At 33.3% G+C, this 23,133-nt stretch overlaps 1 long non-coding RNA gene across 1 annotated transcript; it reads right to left on the bottom strand.

The window, feature by feature from the left end:
• Nucleotides 1-2,523: 2,523 nt before the first annotated feature.
• Nucleotides 2,524-7,374, bottom strand: LOC128550905 (uncharacterized). Its single transcript, XR_008368545.1, has 3 exons — nt 6,803-7,374; nt 5,181-5,322; nt 2,524-3,262 (listed from the first exon to the last, which is right to left on the bottom strand). It is a non-coding gene; the product is annotated as an uncharacterized LOC128550905 (long non-coding RNA).
• Nucleotides 7,375-23,133: the final 15,759 nt, after the last annotated feature.

Genomic DNA, 23,133 nt, shown 5'->3' with positions numbered 1-23,133 from the left:
GAAAGTAGAATTTTAAAAACAAATTTAGTCCGGGTTTTTCATATTTACAATTCTTATGACGACCACATCGCGACTACGCCCTCGTGTTTTGAGAAAAATAATATGGCATGACTTGGTCACGTAAGGTGACAGACAGCCGCTTAGCTCAGTCGGTAGGGCACTCGCCATGTAAGCGAGGGATACCTGGTTCGAGCCCCAGACTGACTGCACATTTCACTTTCCCTTCGACATTCGACGCTATTTTGATGATTCAGCCAAATGCTTGTTGAAACAGATCGTCTGATTGGTTCAAATGAAAATAAATTTGCGAAAATAAAAATAGCAATATCGGAAGTCCATAATATACAGAAGACAAATGTGAATAAGTCATTCTCAGATCTTCGTTTAGAAGATCAAGTACGTAGTCAAATTGGTATTAGTCTTTTCCATTGCTAGATTTAGTAAACATTACTACTGTTGACATATGTATTTGATCATTCATATTTAAGACAAACACATTTATATTCAAGCTGCTATATATAAAGTATCTGCTTTGTAATTTTTAAATTAAATTTTAGGTTTCATTACACTTTGAAGCAGCATTGCAGCCTTTTCTTAAGGTTATGAATATTTTTCTTGACAATTATCATATTTGTTTGTGCAACTAGTAGTCAATGGCGCCAAATCTACTAAGAACTGTCGCTATTATCCTAGTATCTGTGTCGTTACTTTCCTCTTTTGTTCACTTATCAGCATCATACAGACAAATCTTTCTAAGCAATCAGCCAAGACAGCGACAAGATATGGCTACGTAAGGTTGGTTGCTGCTTTAGACAAGTAGAAATTAGGACATAAAGTCTATTTGGAAAGTTAGCAGACTGGTTTCTTCATGTATGTGACAACTTAATACGCGTGACAACTAAGGCAGTGTCATATGTATTCATATTACACAGAAAATTAAAATCATGATTCTTGCAATTTCATTCTTGACATTAAGGAAAGACACAGCCCCCGCGCAGGAATATCTCTACCTCCTCATATTATACAGGGAAATTGACACATATGTCACAACCTTATTAAGTATTTAGTATTTCTATGTTTTGCTGTAAGTGGTTCATCAAATTTTATGACTGTACTCAAGACGACTTCTGCGCCGATACTTGCGTTTCCTCCACTTGCCATTTGCTATTTTGCCAGAATCTTAAAAATACTGAAAGAATTTCTTTTTCAAAAAGCATACGTTTAAGTCAACTAGTTACTAGTAGCCATAACATATAATTTCTGAAACATTGAATCACGCAAAGTAATGATTTTATTTGTTTTAAGTATTTAATGCCCTTTTTAAAGATTTTGAACCTCCAAGCATTGCAGCTTTTATTCCAGTTTAACTCTTGTTCTAATTACCTCTACTTAGATTAGAAAAATAAGTTTGAAATGTTATTCAGCTGTTAAACAGATTTTAGTTTATTACCGTTTATTATGAAGAGTATCTGGAAAACATTTAATTAATTTAAGGAGATTTGTTAATTGAAAAAGTAAAGCAGATGCATGCATTCAACGAAAAAAAGGCGTAACTTGAGTTTTTGTATATTCAAAACTAATTTTGAAAATGACTGAAAGAACTTCTTTTACAAAAGCATACATTTAGATCAACTAGAAGCCATTACATAATTTCTGAAAAAACGCGTAAAGATATGATTTTATTTTTTATAACCTCATACCAATTTTAACAAAAGAAGACAAAAAAATATAAAAAGTTGAGTTTTTAGAAAACAAGCGAAATCCGGTTATTAGAATTAAGATGTGTAGATTACGAGTTTTACGAAAGAAAAACGGTAAAATATCATAAATAGGGCTTAACAATGACGTTGTTTTGTAGAGGTAGCGCACATTATTTCGTGTTATAACATCTGCAAAATCCCTAGGGGTTGGTTGGTGCCCGAGCCCGGTAGGGCGAGGTTACCAACGTTTCCCGAGGGATTCTGAAGATGTTATCACACGAAATGAACATACGCTAACGCTATTCTAGCATAAAACGCGTAAAAACTAAAAAAACATGAATATATTGTCCCTCAACGTCAATAAATTACTATGAAATGCGCGGGAATGCCTGAGATTTTTTAACGTTGACGTCATATTCTTTTGAATTATTCGTTTTGGGGCCGTAATACGTTTACGCTTTGCCAAGGAACGTGCATATATAAAAAGGTAGCGCGAAAATCTCTGTTAAGGACGCTCGCTACAGTTTCGTTTTTTTTTTCTCAATAATAGATTTTGATCAAATGTTTTGTATTAAAAGATCATGTTATCATGTATTGAAAAATGAAATAAAAATACTAGGTCACCAGCTTTGTTTCAATTTAATTTGCCCCTAGATATGGTGTTATTTTTAACATTTTTCAAAATTTCTATAATCTTAAAATATATTTCATTTAAGTACAATAATCAGCATAAATTTGATATCTAAGCATTTTTATGATGGAAAACAATATATCTATTTGAAACATGTTCAGAGAAATCAAAAGAAAATTATTTCGTAGAGAAAGGAATACTTGATCAGCAGACCCAAGGGCTATTGTTGCATATTTTTGTCAATTTTAAGTTGGTACTTCAGCTATTTTATCGAGTTTCACATAATAGAATTTAATCAAACTCTGCACATACCTTTGGTAATGTCTACCTAATCTAAAACAAAAAGAAAATTGATAGGTCACCATATTAGATTTCGCTTAAATCAAATTACAATGAGGTGGGGTGTGGCGGCATTTATACAACGCAGGTTGGTACGAAATACTCTTTCAGTGTTTGAGCAAATGACTTAGAGATATATCAAATTATCGAACGGCAGATTTCTTAATAAGCGGATTTTAAGGTGTTTCTGAAGCATTTTGATGTCATAGAACGATGAAAGTTTCCGCCTTTCTCCGAACAAAACCTATAGTTTACGAATACGGATGTACGGTATGGGTACGGTACGGGATTAGAAACAGCTGTGACTCAATGGTGTCGGCCCGGTACAATTTCTCCTTCTTTGCTGTATAGTAAAACAAGCACTTTTGGACATGGATTGTGAATTTCACAACAAAATTGCAGCATTGACAGCTCTGTATTTCTGAAGAGTAATACTACCCCAGTCAATATATCACAGAAAAACACCACCATCAACGATGAACTTTTTTGCTAAACATCAAAGTATCTAGTCCATGTTTAAATTTCCCACTGACATCTGTCATGGCCACCAGTCTGGTGTAGTTTTTTAATCCTTCCGCACAGAAATGTAATCCTGAAAAACACACATAAAACAACTGTTAAAGACATCAGAAATGACAAAAAATGTACACAGTATCAATAAATACATTTGGAATATAACATGTCAAAGTAGGGATAGCGTTAAATTGGGAACTTCAAAATTTCAAAGAACTACTTTCTAGGATACAACGACCCGGAAGTACTTCTATACCGGGGTGACACCTAAATCTTACCAAATTTTTAATTTAGCCAAATTTTTCCCATAAAATCTTGTAACTTAGGTTTTGCGAGAAAAGTTACACAAGACATTGTCATTGCAAAGAAAATTTTGTCCCGCAGAAACATTTCAAACATTAGACCTACTTTGCGGAGAAATTGGCTCGGAAACCGGAATTTTGAAGAAAAAAGGCACATTACAAAATTTGCCTTCCTTCTGAAAATTTCAATCAGATTTTCATGAAATCAACTGTGATATCACTAGTTAATGCTTATAGTATGTTTTATGTAACTTTAAGCTTATTTATTCTGAAAAATGATGTATCAAAATGAGTATTTACTTTAAAGATATGCAATTTTTAGTAAAAATGCATAATTTACCCACTACAATTGCAGAACAAGAGCACCGCCTTGCGGGTGCTGACGCTCATCTGATTTTTTTTGTGTAATAGAAATATTGTCCTACCCATGATTTTCTAAGTCTAAAAAGGGCCATCATTCTTGCAAAAAGCAGAATAGAGTTATGTTTCTTGATGTACAGTGTCCACTTATGATGGTGAAAAACTGTTGCAAGTTTTAAAGCAATAGCTTTGATAGTTTATGAGAAAAGTTGACTTAAACATAATACTCAACCAAGAAAATGATTTTCTAAGTCCAAAAGGGGCAATACTTACTGCAAAAAGCAGGATGGAGTTATGTTGCTTGCTGTACAGGGTCAGCTTATGATGGTGAACAAGTGTTGCAAGTTTCAAAGCAATAGCTTAGATAGTTTAAGAGAAAAAGTTGACCTAAACATAAAACTTAACCAAGAAATCTGATATTTTCTAAGTCCAAAAGGGGCCATAAATCTTGCAAAAAGTAGGATGGAGTTATGTTTCTTGCTGTACAGGGTCAACTTATGATGGTGAACAAGTGTTGCAAGTTTTAAAGCAATAGCTTTGATAGTTTAGGATAAAAGCTGACCTAAACATAAAACTTAACCAAGAAAACTGATTTTCTAAGTCCAAAAGGGGCAATAAATCTTGCAAAAAGCAAGATGGAGTTATGTTTCTTGATGTACAGGGTCTGCTTATGATGGTGAACAAGTATTCCAAGTTTCAAAGCAATAGCTTTGATAGTTTAGGAGAAAAGCTGACCTAAACATAAAACTTAACCAAGAAATCTGATATTTTCTAAGTACAAAAGGGGCCATAAATCTTGCAAAAAGCAAGATGGAGTTATGTTTCTTGCTATACAGGGTCAGCTTATGATGGTGAACAAGTATTCCAGCAATAGCTTTGATAGTTTAGGAGAAAAGCTGACCTAAACATAAAACTTAACCAGGCAACGCCGACGCCGACGCCGACAACCGCTCAAGTGATGACAATAACTCATCATTTTTTTTCAAAAAATCAGATGAGCTAAAAATGAAACTTTTAATGATTGAAAGACCAAAACCCACAAGCAAAGACCAATATGTGATTATATTTATGACAATTACTGGAAGTAAAACAGATCAATACATCACAGCCTATCTTAAAATGAATTATTTCTTCGGCTAAGCCGAACAATGCCTGGCGATCCGCGCCATCTTGGAAGCAGGCAAGTGCGGAAGGTCAACAACTCCAACTGGAGCCAGACACAGCTCAGGGTACCCCTGAAACTGTCAAGCAGTTACTGACATTTTAGGCTACAGTTCTGACTAAAGACATTAGGACCAGAGGGCAATGCACCGGTGGAACATGTAAATCGCTTACCGAAAACTAGCCGTCATTCTGCGGTGTCACACTGGGAATCACAGCTTCTGCCCGCTCGACTTAATAGGTTGGTCTGGTTTATGGGTAGCTGCTGACTGGTTGTGTGATTCTAAATTTCCTTCTGACATATGGAATTCATCGCCTGCAAATGACAAAAGAAAGACTGTGAACCGGTGTCGGCCTTTCTTGAGAAACAGCTGAGTGTGTGTGTATAGTTGTAAGTGTGATCAGGAACACCTATAGAAAAAAGTGACATAATATTCACAGATTGGTACCATCTATCATTTCTTTATCATTCTGATATCAACTGGTTCAGGAACTTTACAGGAAGTCTGTCATTAAAACACTGCAACTGAATAATTTTCTACATATATGTTAGCTGAAACAGTGAAAAGAATATTAAAATAACTATTACCAGACAACCTCTTTCAGCACAGACAACTAAGTATCTGAAATGCACATTTAAAAGAATTGAAACACATAAATGCTATGAAAAAACAACATACAGAAAAACATGAATAAAAGTCCCAACAGGAAAAGTCCTATCTAAAGAATGAAATAGAATGAATCGAGCAAAACTGAAATACAAATACCGTCAAGTTGTGTTTCCAGTCGGTACCAGGACAAATACATATTAAGGAAACTGCACGAGGCCGACCCAGGAAATCAGCCCCGTTAAATATTTTCTTAGAAACACAGACCTGCGTTGTAAACCTGAAAAGCAAATCAGAATAGAAGCATCCCATTCAAGGCAGAATGTATCTGACGACGGCCTGATGCGGGCTGAAGCTGAAAGCTCGGAATATGTTCTAAACTGAAAAAAACAAATGAATAAATAAAATAATACACAAACAACAACAACAACAACAACTATTTTATCACACTGAAGCAACCTCCATGTAATTCCCTGTGTAATACAACCAATGTCCTGTCAGTGTAAAGAAAACTTGTTATACATTAATAATGCCGACAAATGCACTCGGCACGACGGTAAGCAATGTCCTTCAATGACAAAATGCCGGTAGCACATTGGATTTGACTGAAATGAGAAAAATAATTATTTCGTGTAATATTAGTTATGCGTCTCATATGCAAGGGAAGGAACATTCACGCAATTTCTTTATATCATATATGAGACGCCTGCTGACTGGCTTTAACATCAGTGTAATAACACCGTGACTGGTTCGAGATCCAGGCCCGACAAGCAATCAGTCTCTCCGACTCCTGTTACGAAACCGACTATAGCCTCATTTATAAACCCATCCGGTCCAAAATGTACAGCTTCCACACATACGACACTGTTCATCCACGGTCTACTGCGGCACTATGTAACATGTTCACATATATATACTTATAAATTCTTCGGAAAAGAGACGCTATGCGAAATAGAAATTTTTTTTAAAAAAATTAAGAAATTTAAATTTATATTTTTTTCTTAAAATTAAAGTGAAAAACTATGTGTCTTCTTTTCATATAGCCTTTTTAAAGCTTTCTGCTTGTTCAGTGTCTTTGCACTATAGTAGAAGACTGACAAATCAAGAGGAGACAGCTATTACTCAAATTTCAAAGAAAATTCAACAACTGAATTTTTAAAATTTGAATAAAATTAAAATTTCACAAACCTTGGAAATATCCTTTTAGGCACTGATTTGTATTGTTATCAGCTACTAGTGTGTGAAGTTTCATGACTGTAAACCCTATGGTTGCTGAGATATTCCACTTTCTGAATTTGCCATATAGGTGTCGGCCCGGTACAATTTCTCCTCCTTTGCTGTATAGTAAAACAAGCACTTTTGGACATGGATTGTGAATTTCACAACAAAATTGCAGCATTGACAGCTCTGTATTTCTGAAGAGTAATACTATCCCAGTCAATATATCATAGAAAAACACCACCATCAACGATGAACTTTTTTGCTACACATCAAAGCATCTAGTCCATGTTTAAATTTCCCACTGACATCTGTCATGGCCACCAGTCTGGTGTAGTTTTTTAATCCTTCCGCACAGAAATGTAATCCTGAAAAACACACATAAAACAACTGTTAAAGACATCAGAAATGACAAAAAATGTACACAGTATCAATAAATACATTTGGAATATAACATGTCAAAGTAGGGATAGCGTTAAATTGGGAACTTCAAAATTTCAAAGAACTACTTTCTAGGATACAACGACCCGGAAGTACTTCTATACCGGGGTGACACCTCAATGCAGAGTTCGAGCGCCGGTATAAATTACAGACTCCGGTATATGCCGGATTGAAGCAATTTGAACTAAATGTACTTTAAATGTATATATTTTGTAACCATGGTGATACTTACCCTAACATTTAGTCAGTATATTATACATATTATACATTAAATGCAAAAAAACATACAAAATCTTGCGAATTTTTGCCGTACGCGACATTAGATAATCACCTCCGGGCATGCGAAGAAAACCGCTCCAACTCTGTAGTGAGCTACACCGATTAGAAACACAACCAAATTGGCACGGTGTCGGGATAAATATCGACCCGTCCGGAAAAACTGTAGCGAGTGTCTTTAAAACACATTTTCTCTCCTGTTAAAACACCGTGAGAAGAACAGCAGTTTTATGCTAAAATGAATGTTGTCATCTTCTTCCGTCATACATTTTATCGCTAGTTTGTAAATTTGCAATTGTACAAAATGGGTTGAAGTTGTAAAATAAGTACATTCATAAGATGGAATAGTCTGATACTTTTGAAATTTTAAAACAAATATCAATACAATAATGTATTATGTATGAAGTAGAAGAACGGAAATAATTGAATGAATATGATTTCACGGCGCATCAACACAAGAAAGTCAATTTTTTAATTAAAAACGTACATTGAAAACCATTGTTAAATATCAGTAACGTAAAGACATATACCGTGTTAAAACATCGGTTGTGAATATAGCAAAATCGCAATAAATTTGAATAAAATATTCCCTGTTCGTAATAATAGATTTATAATAGATTCCCGTATAATTTAATTAGGATAAAGTATTGTCAACAGGAACCATATCATACAACTCTTTCAAAGATTGAACATCAAAAATTGTAATTTTCATGTGTTACAAATAATTTATCGCTTATTCTAATATGCTTGTTTTGGTTAAAACACGCTTACGCTCAAATGACGTCACGTTAACGTGCGATGACGTGAATGTTTTTGTTGCGACCAAGAAAGAGCGCTACTATATGTTTTCTACTGTTTTAGATAAAGGGCATATTAGAATTGAAATAGTGATAGAAAATCATGTTTTACTTTAAATTAATACACAAAAAATCGGTTAAACGTCGGCAGAATAATTCACTCGGGCTATGCTCTCGTGAAATTATTCCGCGGACGTGTAACCTCTTTTCATGTATTAATAACGTTAAAACATGGTTTTTCTATATGTTATTTCTTAATTGAGGCCTTTTTATGTTTCTGTTATTTACATAACACATTAAAAAGATCAAAGTTTTTGTTAAAGTAACTAAAAGTGTTTGCTTTAAGTATTTGAAAGTGGTTTGCAGTAATTTCAGAAATTTACGAATATGCATTTACCTTTCCTGAGATGTAATATGTTTACCTGACTATTCAAATGCAACCCCGTCAAACTTCTTTTTCCAAAGTTGTAATGCCATAACTAAAAAACTACTGATTTCATAGACGATGGACATTCTGACTCATTTTTAATACAGGTTTGTTTATATATATATATATATATATATATACATATATACATATATAAACCTGTATTATAACCTGTATTAATATATATATATATATATATATATATATATATATATATATATATATATATATATATATATATATATATATATATATATATATATATATATATATATATATGAACTGAAATGCTATTATCAGTAACATTTTATAAAAGTAAAAATGTAAGAATAATGCATAAAATTAAGCATGTTTATATAAAGAAAGGGACTGACTGCTGTGTAGACACATAATTGTCTGTTAAGTAGTCTAAGTTGTAGTCCTTCCGCGTATACATGGAGAATTAAAGAAAAAAATCTCGCTTGGAAAGAGTAAGCGGTAAAAGACATTTTTCATGCTTAAACACCATACTTGTTAAGTACTATCAAAAATAAATCATACGTAAAATTGATTTTAACAACTTCAATTTAACTTCTCTAAAGGGTGATCTCACCGTTTAAGAAGCACTATGCTTGTAATTTAAAGAACCTTTACAATTGTTTGAATGTTTGCTCTTATAATACATATAAGATTAGATTTATCCAGAAATGCTACTTGATGTGGCCCACACACACGACTTTTTTCTTCTATTTTTATGCAGTTTTTACAAATTCATTCCCGTCAATTAAAGGTAATGAAACGCATGCTTCAAATGATAAATTCAGTTTATTACCAGTGCATATGTAGTGTATCTATAAATCATTACAGTTTGAAAACATTTTGATGAGACCTGTTAATTGAACAAGTATTGCTGATGCATGTATTCACTTAAACATTTATGCACACAGATCTTGAACGAGGTTGGCGTAATGAACTATTTGAGTTTTTGTGTTCTTGTATTGGAATGCATTTTACTGGGAGTAATAATGAATTCTTTGTGGATACTCTACTGATTAGGATTATTAATTTCCAACATTTTTGTGACAACTGATTTCTGCGTTCGTGTTTCCTCTAATCATGTTTGTACAGGGATAAAAATAGTATTTCATTTCTCAAATGAAACTCTGAAAATATAGCAACACTGAGTCCAAGCCAAGCTGCAATATGGGAACTTAAAGACTGCTTTTATAATAGTTATTAAAACATGTGAAAAAATCTTTTAGAAGCATAGATCGTAACACAGCAACATAATAACATATTTAGATTGACTGAGTTTTGTTTGAGAGGTAATAAAATGTGCAAAATCCTTCACAACCCTTAGCACCCGCTTAAGCGGAATTATATTACAGCGGCCACACGACACTAAAAGACTGCTGTTGTGATAGTTAATAAATCTATGAAAAGATCCTTTGGAAGCATAGACGGTATTAAATGCATAAAACCTTTAACGGTAAGATTTTGTCCGGTTTGAGTCTAAAGTGTCGGCCTTATTTTGCAATAAACAGTTCTCTAGATATGTAGTCGGTTTTGAGACTTTTCCAGATCAAACAATTGCTAACGACTTTATGTACAATTATTCTCAATTATTTGTACTAGCATAATGTATTTAATGTATAAGGTGTGTAAATAAAGAGATGGCGTTCTCACTCACCTTTTTATGCATGGCAAAACGTAAACGTATATCTGTCCTATAACGCACATATGGAGGAAGCTATAAAAAAGGCGCGCTTATTGATATAATATTATAAAGAGAGCTCCTGACAATGCTTTCAAATACTGTTTTATGTGTAAAGAAGCAGCATGGATATAATTTGTGCTTCAGGTTATATGCTTTTTATATTTTGTATTAGTATAAAGCAATTGAATGTAATATTGTAAAGACTTTTAACCACATTAAGTGGTCGCACTAAGGACTTTTACATTATTATTATTATTATTATTATTATTATACCAGATTTATATAGCGCCCTTTTCATGATCAATTTCACGTTCAAAGGCGCTTCACATAGTTCAAATGCAGCCACACAGGGCGCATAATTCATCCTCTACTAGTACAGACACAGAGCGATCTGACCAGAGGGGCAGAGTGAGACAAAGCCCCCACGACAGAGAGATCAGAAATCAGATAGAGGCTTGTCCGGCTAAAAGCCTGCTATACGTTATTGCAAAAACCGTAGTACTTCGTATTGTTCTGTCAAGCATTTTTCCACAGTTATATGAACATCTAACTCCCGCAAGAGTTTCATGATAACATTATTGTCCAACATGCTTTCAGACACTGCATTATGTATGAACTATTGGGATGGATACAGCTCGGATAGCTCGCAGTTCAGGTAATATGTCTTATGTCATTATCTTTTTTAACTCATTTCTATAAAACATGTTTGCTATATTTTAGTGACGATCACTACTAAATTAAAGCATTTAGTGACTTGAATTACATAAAGGTTTATGGATTTTAAACGTAGTTGTAAAATAATACTTTGATTACATGCTAAGATTAGATAATCTTTTGGGTTGGTTCCAACTGGAAGTGAAATTAGGAGAAATTTGTCGACTTGATTGATATGCAATTATCATTATTATTATTATTTAAAATTTAGGGATCATTGACGTTTTTGCCTAAGAGCTTAGAGAATGTAATAGTCTCTCAACAAACTGACAATTTATCGTTCATAAATGTTTCTGCATTTTTGTTCCTCTTCATCTTCTCTGTTAAATTAATTCAATCGTCTCTCGATAATAATTCAAATATTGTTTTTGCATCAGTTAAAATAAATTCACAAAGCAATCATTTCAGAAGCAAATCATTTGATTCATAGAATTAAATCTATAAGAAGATCATTTAGGGGCATAGAACGTAACCAAGCAAATTAATAGCAGACTCGGTTTGGTTGAGTCGACTCATGAGAGGTAATGAAATATGCACCCCACCTCCCCCTCCTTTTTACGAGCTTAAGCTGAATTTTATTACAGTTAATTTGAACCCAAATGGTTAGAAAATAAAACAACACAGTCAAAGAACAGGGAGCGTTTCTACAGCCGGCAAAGCGCATTAAAGACTGCTGTTGTGACAGTTAACAAAATCTATAAGAAGAAGACCATTTGAAAACATAGAAATCAAAGTGGATTTAATTTAATTTAGTCTGTTCATAAGTCAATTTAATCTGATATAAAAGTGTTTGTCAGAACCAATCCTCATTAACTGCTTTATTTTCTTTTCCAGTAGATAAAAGTTGTATTGAAGACACGTTCAAATTAATCTGAGAAAAGTCTGATTATATTGAAATGTTTATTTACAATCCCACAATGATGTAAAGTAGTGTATGCCACGGCGGTCAGTTGAATGATGAACCAATTTAAAAACGTGTTTAAAATAAATCTCTTTATGCAAATGGATTTAAACGCTTCCACATCATGTAACTTGCACGATCTAATATATTTTCCACTTCAGTTAAAACAATAGAAAAACATAGCTTTTAAGCATTTGATGAAAGAAAATAAACTGTACAGGTTTCTCCGCATTCTTGTTTGTAATTAACTATAGCCATATTTCAATCAGTTTATCAGTTAATATATTTTGAGACCTCGCTTTCATACCTGTAAAATCTATCGGTGTGTTAACAAACTCCACTTTCAGCTGAAATGATTTCAACAACCTTTGCATTTAATTGAAATTCTAAAAATGCCATACGTTTGAAGAACATTGAAAAAGGCATGGTGGTATTATAACGGTTACCTCTTTTGCTAATGTTTGGAATTAGGGTTTATGTATAATTGTTTCATTGTTCTATAGCAATTTATTTCTGATCGGGACCATAAAATTATGACTAAAATGCATTTGCCAAATAATAAAGATGTTCTTGTTATACTGCTTTTAAAAGTTGAAGATGAAAACTAATCTTTGGAAGCATAGAACGCAACCAAGCAAGACAATAGCAGACTCAGTTTAATTGAGTCTATTCAGGAGAGGTTATGATGTGCAACATCTCTCACTCCACAACCCCCACTCCTTGGCTAGGACTGAATTAAGGGTATTACAGTAATATTGAATGATATTCATTATTCAAATAGACTAGAAGATGTTACAACACTGAATTTGACATTGGCGCCCCCCCCCCCCCCCCGTACTTTAAGTCAATGTTGTTACCTCTTAGTGATCCTTTCAACTTTCTATTGATATGTGTAGAACTCTACTATGGCTGAGGTGGAGACGTTCAGACGTGTTGCCTATTTCATTGATTCAATCAAATGGAGTCTGCTATTAATTTTTTTTTTCAACCGAAGATCGACAAATGATTCGGGGATATTTTTGTACTTAGACATATACATTTGTACATGGAATAATAATACTTCTCTATGGGCGCTAAAAAGAAAGGAAAAGTAATTACTAACATAGTTTTTGTAGTAATTATTTTTGTGTTTATACACGTGTTCCATCTAATTATGTACTTTGTCTTTGTCACCCCGTACATATAGATAAACATAAAAACAGCGGTTTAAAGCTATGAATTGGGGTCAAAAATGAAGAAAGTAACTTACAAATATACATTTGGTATGCGTTTAAAACGGATCGTTTTTTTTAACTATCGTTAATTTAATAAGAAATTTATCAATTGTATATATATGAAAATTAGGTGTATTATGTTACAGGACTATTCAAATACAACCCCAGCAAACTTCTATTTTCAAAGCTTGTAATGACATAACTATCTGACCATTGGTTTCATGTACGATGATCATTCTGGCTCATTTTAATACAGGTCAAATATGAACTGAAGTGCTATAACAGTAATAATTTTTAAAGTAAAAGATGTTTTTACTTAAAAATGTATTAAGAATGCATAATAAGCATGTGTATTGCAAGAAATGGACTGACTACGGTGTAGACACATAATCTTTAAAAAGATCTGTTAAGTAGTCTAAATTTTAGTATTTCCGCGCAGGACCTTCTGTATTTGAATGAGGGTTTATACATGGAGAATTAAGCTTATGAAAAAATCGCTTTTAAGAGAGAAAGCAACAAGAGGCGATTTTTTTATTCTTAAACGCCATACTTGTTGTTCAATACTATCAAATATACATTATACATAAACTTAAGTTTAATCTTTACACAGCTAAATTTCTAAAATGGACTGGTTCATCATTTATTATTCAAAGGGGTGTTCACTGAAAATTTACTGACTGAATAGCATGAAGTGCAGACCATAATGAGCCTGCACGGCTGGTCGTAAAGGTAAGAGCACTTGCCAACGGCAGGCTAAATGTTCACGACGTCAATTTAACTTCTCTAAAAGGTAATCTCACCGTTCAGGATGTTCTGTTCCTGTAATTTAAACAAAGGTTGAATATAAACGATTAAAACTTACTTACTTAATGTTTTGAATGGTTGTTTTTATTATCATTATGCATATTAGATTAGATTTATCAAGCATTTAGTTGCTTCAAATGCTACTCTACTTGGTGTCACCCACATAAACGTTTCTTCTATATTTATGCACTTTTTTACAAATTCATTCCCGTCCGTTAAATATAATTAAAATGCAAAACGCATGCTTTAATGATAAGGCGATATATATTAGTTTATTACCAGTACATATGTAGTGTATCTATAAATCATATCATTACAGTTTGAATACATTTTGATGAGACCTGTTAATTGAACAAGTATTGCTGATGCATGCATTCACTTAAACATTAATGCATAGAGCTCTTGCACGAGGTTGGCGTAATGAACTATGTGAGATTTTGTGTGCTTGTATTGGAATGCATTTTACAGGGAGTAATAATGAATTCTTTGTGGATACTGTATTAATTAGGATTATCAATTTCCAACACTTTTGTGATAACTGATTTCTGCGTTCATGTTCTAATCATGTTTGTACAGGGATGAAAACACTATTTCATTTCTCAAATGAAACTCTGAAAAAAATGGAATTATTAAACACATCCAAGCAATATAATAGCAGACTCAGTTTGATTGAGGTAATGAAATGTGCACAAACCGTCACATCCACTAACACCGGCTTATAAATGGAATTTAATTATAGCAGAAGTGAATGTACTTCGTGATCCCAAAGGACCATAAAATATAGCAACACTGAGTCCAAGCTAAGCCGCATTACGGGGGTTAAAGACTGTTTTTATAATCGTTATAATTACAATTTGTGAAAAAAATCTTTCAGAAGAAAGCAACGTGATAGCAGACTTAGATTAATTGAGTTTTGTTTGTGAGGTAATGAAATGTGCATCCCTCACAGACCCTAGCACCGGCGTAAGCGGGATTCTATTATAGCCGCCACACGGCACTTAAAGACTGCTGTTGTGATAGTTAATTGAACTATAAAAAAAGATCATTTGGAAGTGAAGAATGCATAAATAGCGTGAAACATTATAACGGTAAGGTTTTGTCTTGTTTAAGTCTAAGGTGTGAACAATTATGAAGGAGCAAAAATACACATGGCAAAAATGCCCTTTAAAGCCATAGAATTAAAATGGTAATAGCGCCTGATTCATCTGATCACATTCAGTTAAAATACAACTAATTATACGAAAACTTATTTATCAGGGTTACATTAGTTTATTTTAGCTCGATTGTAGAGAGGTTTTGACCTTAATTCTCTAGGTACACAGTCGCTTTTGAGACATTACCGGATCAAACTATTGCAAATGACATTATGTAATTAATATCAACTTTTCATAATGGCATAATGTATTTTAAGTATAACGTGTGTAAATTAAGATATGGCGTTCTTAATCACCCTTTTAAATGCGCGTTACGTGACAGAACGTAAACTTAGATCGGTCCTTTAACGCATCAAGAAAGGAAACTAAAAAGTAATGAGCGCTTATCGATATAATATTCTTTAAATGTTCTATCAGTTTCATGCTAGAATATATTCAACGCACGTTTGTGTCCTGTTACGGCAACAGCATACTGCCTTGGGATACGCCGGTGTCATTGCCCTAAACCTTCTGCAGATGCTACAACGGCAAAAAAATAAGCTTTACCTTTACAAACTAAAAGATACGTGTAAAAATAAAAGAAAAAGTGTACACTTCATGGCTATTTTCATGACCTCCTGAAAAGCAGCTATACTATATTTTTATTCTAGCATAAAAATAAGTACAGAACTTGCCACGTTAAAAGGGGCCAAGTTGTTTGGGTCTTTTTGTGGGGAGTGGGGTTGCATATTTGTCCGGTGATCAAACCGCTATATAATCTAGTGTTAGGTGTTATTGTTCATTATGTATTTGCAAACAGTAAACAGTTTTATTATGATGAGGAATATGAAATCAGGTAATAACGAAATCAGCATTCGTTAGAAACAGGTTTCTTAACTACTATTGTTATAGTTCTGTCAAGTATTGTTACATTGTTTTACCATCAACATGTCACTTGCACGAGAGCTACTGACAACTTTATGTGAAAAGTAGCAGCATGGATATAATTTGCATTTCAGGTGCGTTTTATTATTATAAGAACCAAAACGTAATTCGTATTCTGAAATGCTTCTAATTACATACGTTTTGAAATCTATATAAAGTTCGAGTTTGTAAAGCACGTTATGATGTTTATAGTAATCATTCAAATCGTTCAAGATCAGACAAGCATGCAAAACGTTTATACTAATTTATTTTAGTCCGATTAAAGCTTATTTGAACCACTCTCGAATCCGCTTTCTGGAAAAAACAGTACTGGTGTCATATGAGAAGTTACCCCAATCGGTCTCGAAGCCACGACCCCTGGGTTGAGCAGCCAACACCTTAACCACTAGACCAACACTCCTCTTGTATGTGGTTTCTGTGTAAGCAAACGCTTCAATCTCTGCAAAGCTTAGACCACTTGCAACCTATAAGAAGTTATCATTTAAAACTTTAGTTAGGTAGATGTATCTTTAAAACTGTTTCTTAAATGTGCTCAGAGGTCAGTCAGAACTGGGTCATGTAATGCATTTGCACGAAATATTTACGACTAACTCATACACACTAAACATTTTATACATGTTAGATGCTCACTGGATGCAGAATTCGAACCTCGTTGTTTATTTGACAAGTTGAGTGGGCGGACTGACGGGCGACGCCAACGTTTCTGAATTTTGCAGTTTTAAATGGGTCGCTGTTAAACAAACATGATTTTCGTTGAATTTCCCCATTTCTTATTAAATTTTATTTTCTAAACTTGTTGAAGGTTTCTAGTATATATTGTATGAAATTTATACATGTAAGAGTACTGAAATGGTTTATTTACGTGTGCTAATTTTTGCACTGAAATTATGTATTCATTAAATATCAGACTTTAATTATCTTGAACTATTCGTATAACCACGGTGCGTATGCATATCGGACCCCTCTCTGTGGTAAATGAGAAAACGGGTCCGTCTATGTTCGCGCACAGATAAACAATGAACTTTGTCAGGGAGCTCGGAAAATCGAAACACAGGTCAGTGCATAAAAACATATGAACCACGGGAAGACATAGCTATATACCCTTGTTTTTTTTTATCGTTGCTTTTTTATTGTTACATTTGTTTTATCAGTTGACAAAAGTCCAAACCAAGATGGAATGTAGACGGAGGGTATTGGCTCGGATGAACACCGTGCCATGTTTATGAAACTTAAATACGGCTTTCCTTGAATAAAGCACATAGAAGGTCTTGAGCGCATACACACCGTGATAACTATCAAATAAAAATCTTTAACTGAAAATAGTACTGCAATTAAAAGAAATATGAAGATTTTAACATATATTACAGGTGATATAGAGAATCAAAATTTTTTCTAAAAAATACAAGAGGTTTTCTGATAGGAATCAATAGATATGTTACTCTGTAAAAGAAATATAATGTTATTTGGAGACTTAAGCTGTAAAAGAATTCTAATGTTATACGGAGACTTAAACTGGCTTACGGAAGGTCAGTGGCTCTACCGAGGTGCTCGCCCGCGATGAAATAGTGCATGGCGGGGCACTTGGGGTCTTCCATCGCCATCAGAACGTAGAAAGTCGCCATATGATCTATAACTGCGTCCTTGTGACGTTAAACCTAACAAAAAGTAAAACATGTAGTATCCTGAAAAATAAAGTTGTACTTTGAATCAATCAAAATTTTTGCTGGCTAAAGTGCACATAGAAATGTCTCTGACAAGAATGCATTTTGTTTGAAGAATATACGAGTCATGAACGGGGAATTCTCACCTAAAACACGCATTTCGGTTAATTGTTACTATCATGCATACTGAACAAGTGGTAGGGTTATGGTATAACATGTACAATGTTTTATTTTTCTTTCTGATCTGGTGCCAGTGATGATAACAAAAGCATTGCCTAATGGTTTGAAGAATTATATCTCACATCTTTTTTATATAATCATTTCTCAAAATACTGTTTTGTTATGTTTTGTTATGTTTTGCACTAAAATCTTATCACATTCTAAAAAAAAAACACTACTGAGAGATCTAAGTCTCTTCTTTCTTGAAAATATTGCCTGTCTGTGCTTTCTAAAATACTCGATAACAACAAATAATAAAATCTATATGAAGATCTTTTGGAAGCACAGAATACAACGAAGCAAACTAATAGCAGACTCGGTTTGACCGAGACTGTTCGTGAGAGGTAATAGAAAGTGTAACACCCCTCACGCTCCCTAGCATCGGCATAAGCTTCCACGATCCCAAATGACAAGAAAATATATCAACACTGAATTAAGAAAACATCATTTCTAATTCAGCAAAACAATAAGGCACATTTTTTTTTTGATGTGAGAAGATAATTAGAATAGTTCTCCTGCTATTAACGAGGGCCATATTTCCAATAATAAGTGTTAATCTGCTTTAGGTCCTCGTTAACAAACTTGCAGAATCAATAATTATCTCAACTGATTGTGCCTTTTACATATTATTCGAGGAATAGGAGAACATATCTTCAACTGACTACAAAGGTACTATCAAAGTACAAATGTTATTTAGTCTGCAACCGGTAAAAATCAGAAGGAGACTGAAGAAGGCTTTCCACCTTCCGCCAGTCATTTCATCAATTAGTCCGATGTTTACCTGCAAACTATGGAATTTTTAAAATATAATACTTTCTTTTATGCTGTTGCAACTTAAAATATTCCGTTTGCTATGACAACAAATAGTTAACAGTAATTCAAGAAGTGTCCATCCGCAAAATTCTGCATGCAATACTTAAATAGAATTATAAATGAAATTGTTATGGTGATAAAGGAAAATAAAAATAATATGTATATCCTTTTATTTTGTTGCTACCTCGTGGACTGTACCGTACATGAGATTGTTTAAGAATTCTAGTAGATACATGTAGACAGAAAGAAAAGATATATATAATTGCATTCTGATCATTATTTGTTCGTCCGTCCGTTCATCTGTATGTCTGTCTGTCTGTCTGTCTGTCCAGAAACAAATTATAAACTTCACATAATATTTTCATGATATCTGGTGTATGTACATTCACAAATACATTACAATATGAGAATGTTTATATTTTATGTTTTTTTGTGCATTTACTCGCCTATTCGTCTGGCTGTTTGACTGTGCTTCGATCATTAAAGGTTGATACTGCTATGATTTAAAAGATATAAGAGATATATTCGTGGAATATGGTACTGCATTAAAATTTTGGTTAGCAAAATGGCATATGTGTTTTATGGAAGCCATTGTGCCATGCTAATTGTCAAACGCTATATGCTAAATAGTTAATACAAAATACAAATTACAAAATGTTTTATATCAAATATTGGTTAAATGCACGGCGCACCAGCTCTACATAGCTTTTTATATTCTTATACATGTGCATTTGTACAGGGAATAGTAATGCTACGTTGCAAATGCTTCAAAGATAGGGGAAAGTAATTACTGGCATATTTTTGTGCTAACTGGTGTCTTTGTTTTTACTTATGTTATCTCTAATTCCGTTCTTTGTTACTCGTATATCAGCAAATCTTTCCGTTCATAAAAACACGTCTATAATATATTGCTGATGTTTATTGTAAGCTCTTTTACATTCTTGGAATACTGGTAAGAGAAACATGATAATTATGTATGATCTTCTTATTCTACCACAATGAGAATGACAGTAATATTGTAAATATTTCTTTTTTTTAATCTTTAGCAAATCATAACAGTTAACTGAGTGTATGTAATATATCCCTTTTTTGCCAAACTTTGGTGGTAAATATAGTAATATATTATAAAACACTTTTTCCATGTAAACATATATATGTTGTAACGCACGATATTAAGTCTTAATCACCGCGATATTTAAAATGGTCAGATTTAAAGGAAATATCATTTTAAAAGCCCCTTTCTAGTTACAAAGTGTAAGGCTGATTTTGAAATAAGACTTTTTATATACTGTCGAAATGCTTCAAGATGAAATAGTAGTTGTCAATGGGAAGGAAAAAGGATAGTATATGTCGACGAAGATCTTTGCAATGATTTGATGTGGTGTACCGATTTTAATGAAAAACTACTTTGCTGACTAATGCCAGGTTTGAAATTATATAAGTGTGACTGTCAAATTGTGAAATTCAGGAAAACTTCAAAATAAAGGAGAAAGTACTTTCTGTATCTTACAATATTAAAATTTCATATTTCGGGATAGAATGTAAATATCCCATGCACACGATGTTAATACATGTAGCATATATAACTCTAAAGATACTGTTTACATTATTTCAAGGGCTTACAACATCCAAGTAATTTTTTGTAACTATTACACTGAAACTTGACATAATAAGAAAGATATTACAAATATAATTTGAAAAAAAGTCATTAAGTGCTTTATTTGGAAAAAACTTGTACCTTATTTCAGACTTCAAGGAGGGTGCCATTTTGATGTTGCATATGTCATCTTTTAGAAATACTCTTGTACAAGGGCATTTTAGGTGTATGGTCTGATGTCCTGTATAGGTACGAGTGTACGAGTACGAGTAACTTTCACCCCTACATAAGAAGTACACAAAGGAGAATTAATTCAGTAACACCAGAAACATATTCAGAAGTTATAGACACGTATTCTTTTTCGAAACGGTCCTTAGAGTTTGTCATGTATTTATGAGTGAAATATATAAATTTATTACGTTTATCTATGTTTAACTCTAAGCAAAATCAATGTTAACTCTAAGCAAAATCAAAAAAAAAATTTCATCATCGGCAACAATTGTTTTCGACGTCGATTCAAAAATGATCCTTTTAAAGGCGCAACGACTTACAAAACATGCAAATGAAGCTCAAAGATTATTCAGTGAGAGAGCATTTTTCATAATAATAACTTCTTTCATGACAGACAATAACATTTGTTCAGAAAAATGAAACACCAAAGGACCCCTCAGAAAACGTTGAGATGATTGAGAGGTGCAATTATTCATTAAAACGATAAAGCTTTGTCTGATGAAAAAGTGATAATATAGTTAAGAACAATCTGTCTCGTTTTGCAAGATAACATAATAATGCAACATATTACGTAACGAGGAATATAAATTGCTGACTAAAAGCCTGCCATACGTTATTCCAAAAAGCGTAGTACTTGGTATTGTTCTGTCAAGCATTTTTCCAGTTATATGAACATCTAACTCCAGCGAGAGTTTCATAATAATATTATTGTCCAACATGCTTTCAGACAGTGCATTATGTATGAACTATTGGGATGGATATAGTTCGGATAGAGCTCGCAGTTCAGATAATATGCCTTATGTCATTATCTATTTTAACTCATTTCACTAAAACATGTTTGCTATATTTTAGTGACGATTAATACTAAATTAAAGCATTTAATTGCTTGGATTACATAAATGATACTTTGATTACATGCTAAGATTAGATAATCTTTTGGGTTGGTTCCGACTGGAAATGAAATTAGGAGAAATTTGTCGACTTGATTGATATGCAATTGTTTTATCTAAAATTTTGGGATCATTGGCGTTTTTGCCTTAAATTCTAGAAAATGCAATAGTCTCTAAACAAACTGACAATTTATCGTTCATAGATGTTTCTGCATTTTTGTTCCTCTTCATCTTCTCTGTTAAATAAATTCAATCGTCTCTCGATAATAATTCAAATATTGTATCAGTCAAAATAAATTCACAAAGCAACCATTTTAGAATCAAATCATTTGCTTGATAGAATTAAATCTATAAGAAGATCCTTTTGGGGGCATAGAACGTAACCAAGCAAATTAATAGCAGACTCGGTTTGAATGAGTCGGCTAATGAGAGGTAATGAAATATGCATCCACCTCCCCCTCCCTTTTCGGGCTTAAGCTGAATTCTATTACAGTAAAATTGAACCTAAATGGTTAGAAAATTAAACAACACTGTCTCAGAACAGCGTTTTTACAGCCGACACGGCGTATTAAAGACTGCTGTTGTGACAGTTAACAAAAAAATTGCAATGTTTATTTATAAGCCCACAATGATGTAAATTAGTGTATGCCACGGCGATCAGTGGAATGATGGACCAATTTAAAAACGTGTTTAAAATAAATCTCTTTTTGCAAATAGTTTTAAACGCTTCAACATCATGTAACTTGCACGATCTAATATATTTTCCAGTTCAGCAAAAACAATAGAAAACCTCTAGCTTTTAAGCATTTGATGAAAGAAAATAAACTGAACAGGTTTCTGCCGCATAATTGTTTTGCAATTAACTTCAGCCAGATTTCAATGAGTTTATCAGTTAATATGTTTTTTGACATCGCTTTCATACCTGTAAAATCTATCAGTGTGTTAACAAACTATACTTTTAGCTGAAATTATTTCAACAACCTTTGCATTAAATTAAAATACTAAAAATGCCATACGTTTGAAGAACTTTGAATAAAGCATGGTGGTATTATAACGGTTACCTCTTTTGCTAATGTTTGGGATTAGGGTTTATGTATTATATTTTCATTGTTCTATAGCAATTTATTTCTGATCGAATAAAATTATGACAAAAATGCATTTGCCAAATAATAAAGATGTTATACTGCTTTTAAAAGTTGAACATGAAAATTAATCTTTGGAAGCAAAGAACGCAACCAAGCAAGACAATAGCAGACTCAGTTTAATTGAGTCTATTCAGGAGAGGTTATGATGTGCAACACCTCTCACTCCACAACCCCCACCCCAATGCCAGGACAGAATTAAGGGTATTACACTAATATTGAATGATATCCATGATTCAAACAGACCAAAAGATGTAACAACACTGAATTTGACTTTGGCGGTCCCCCGTACTTTAAGTCAGTGTTGTTTACCTTTTAGTGATCCTTTCAACTGTCTATGATTCATATATGTAGAAGTCCATTATGGCTGTGGTGGGGGCGTTCAGACGTGTTGCCTATT

The sequence above is a fragment of the Mercenaria mercenaria genome, chromosome 2 (assembly GCF_021730395.1).
Source record: "Mercenaria mercenaria strain notata chromosome 2, MADL_Memer_1, whole genome shotgun sequence".
Lineage (NCBI taxonomy): Eukaryota > Metazoa > Mollusca > Bivalvia > Venerida > Veneridae > Mercenaria > Mercenaria mercenaria.
The sequence above is the reverse complement of the archived record's forward strand: the minus strand, read 5'-3'. Positions and strand labels throughout refer to the sequence as shown.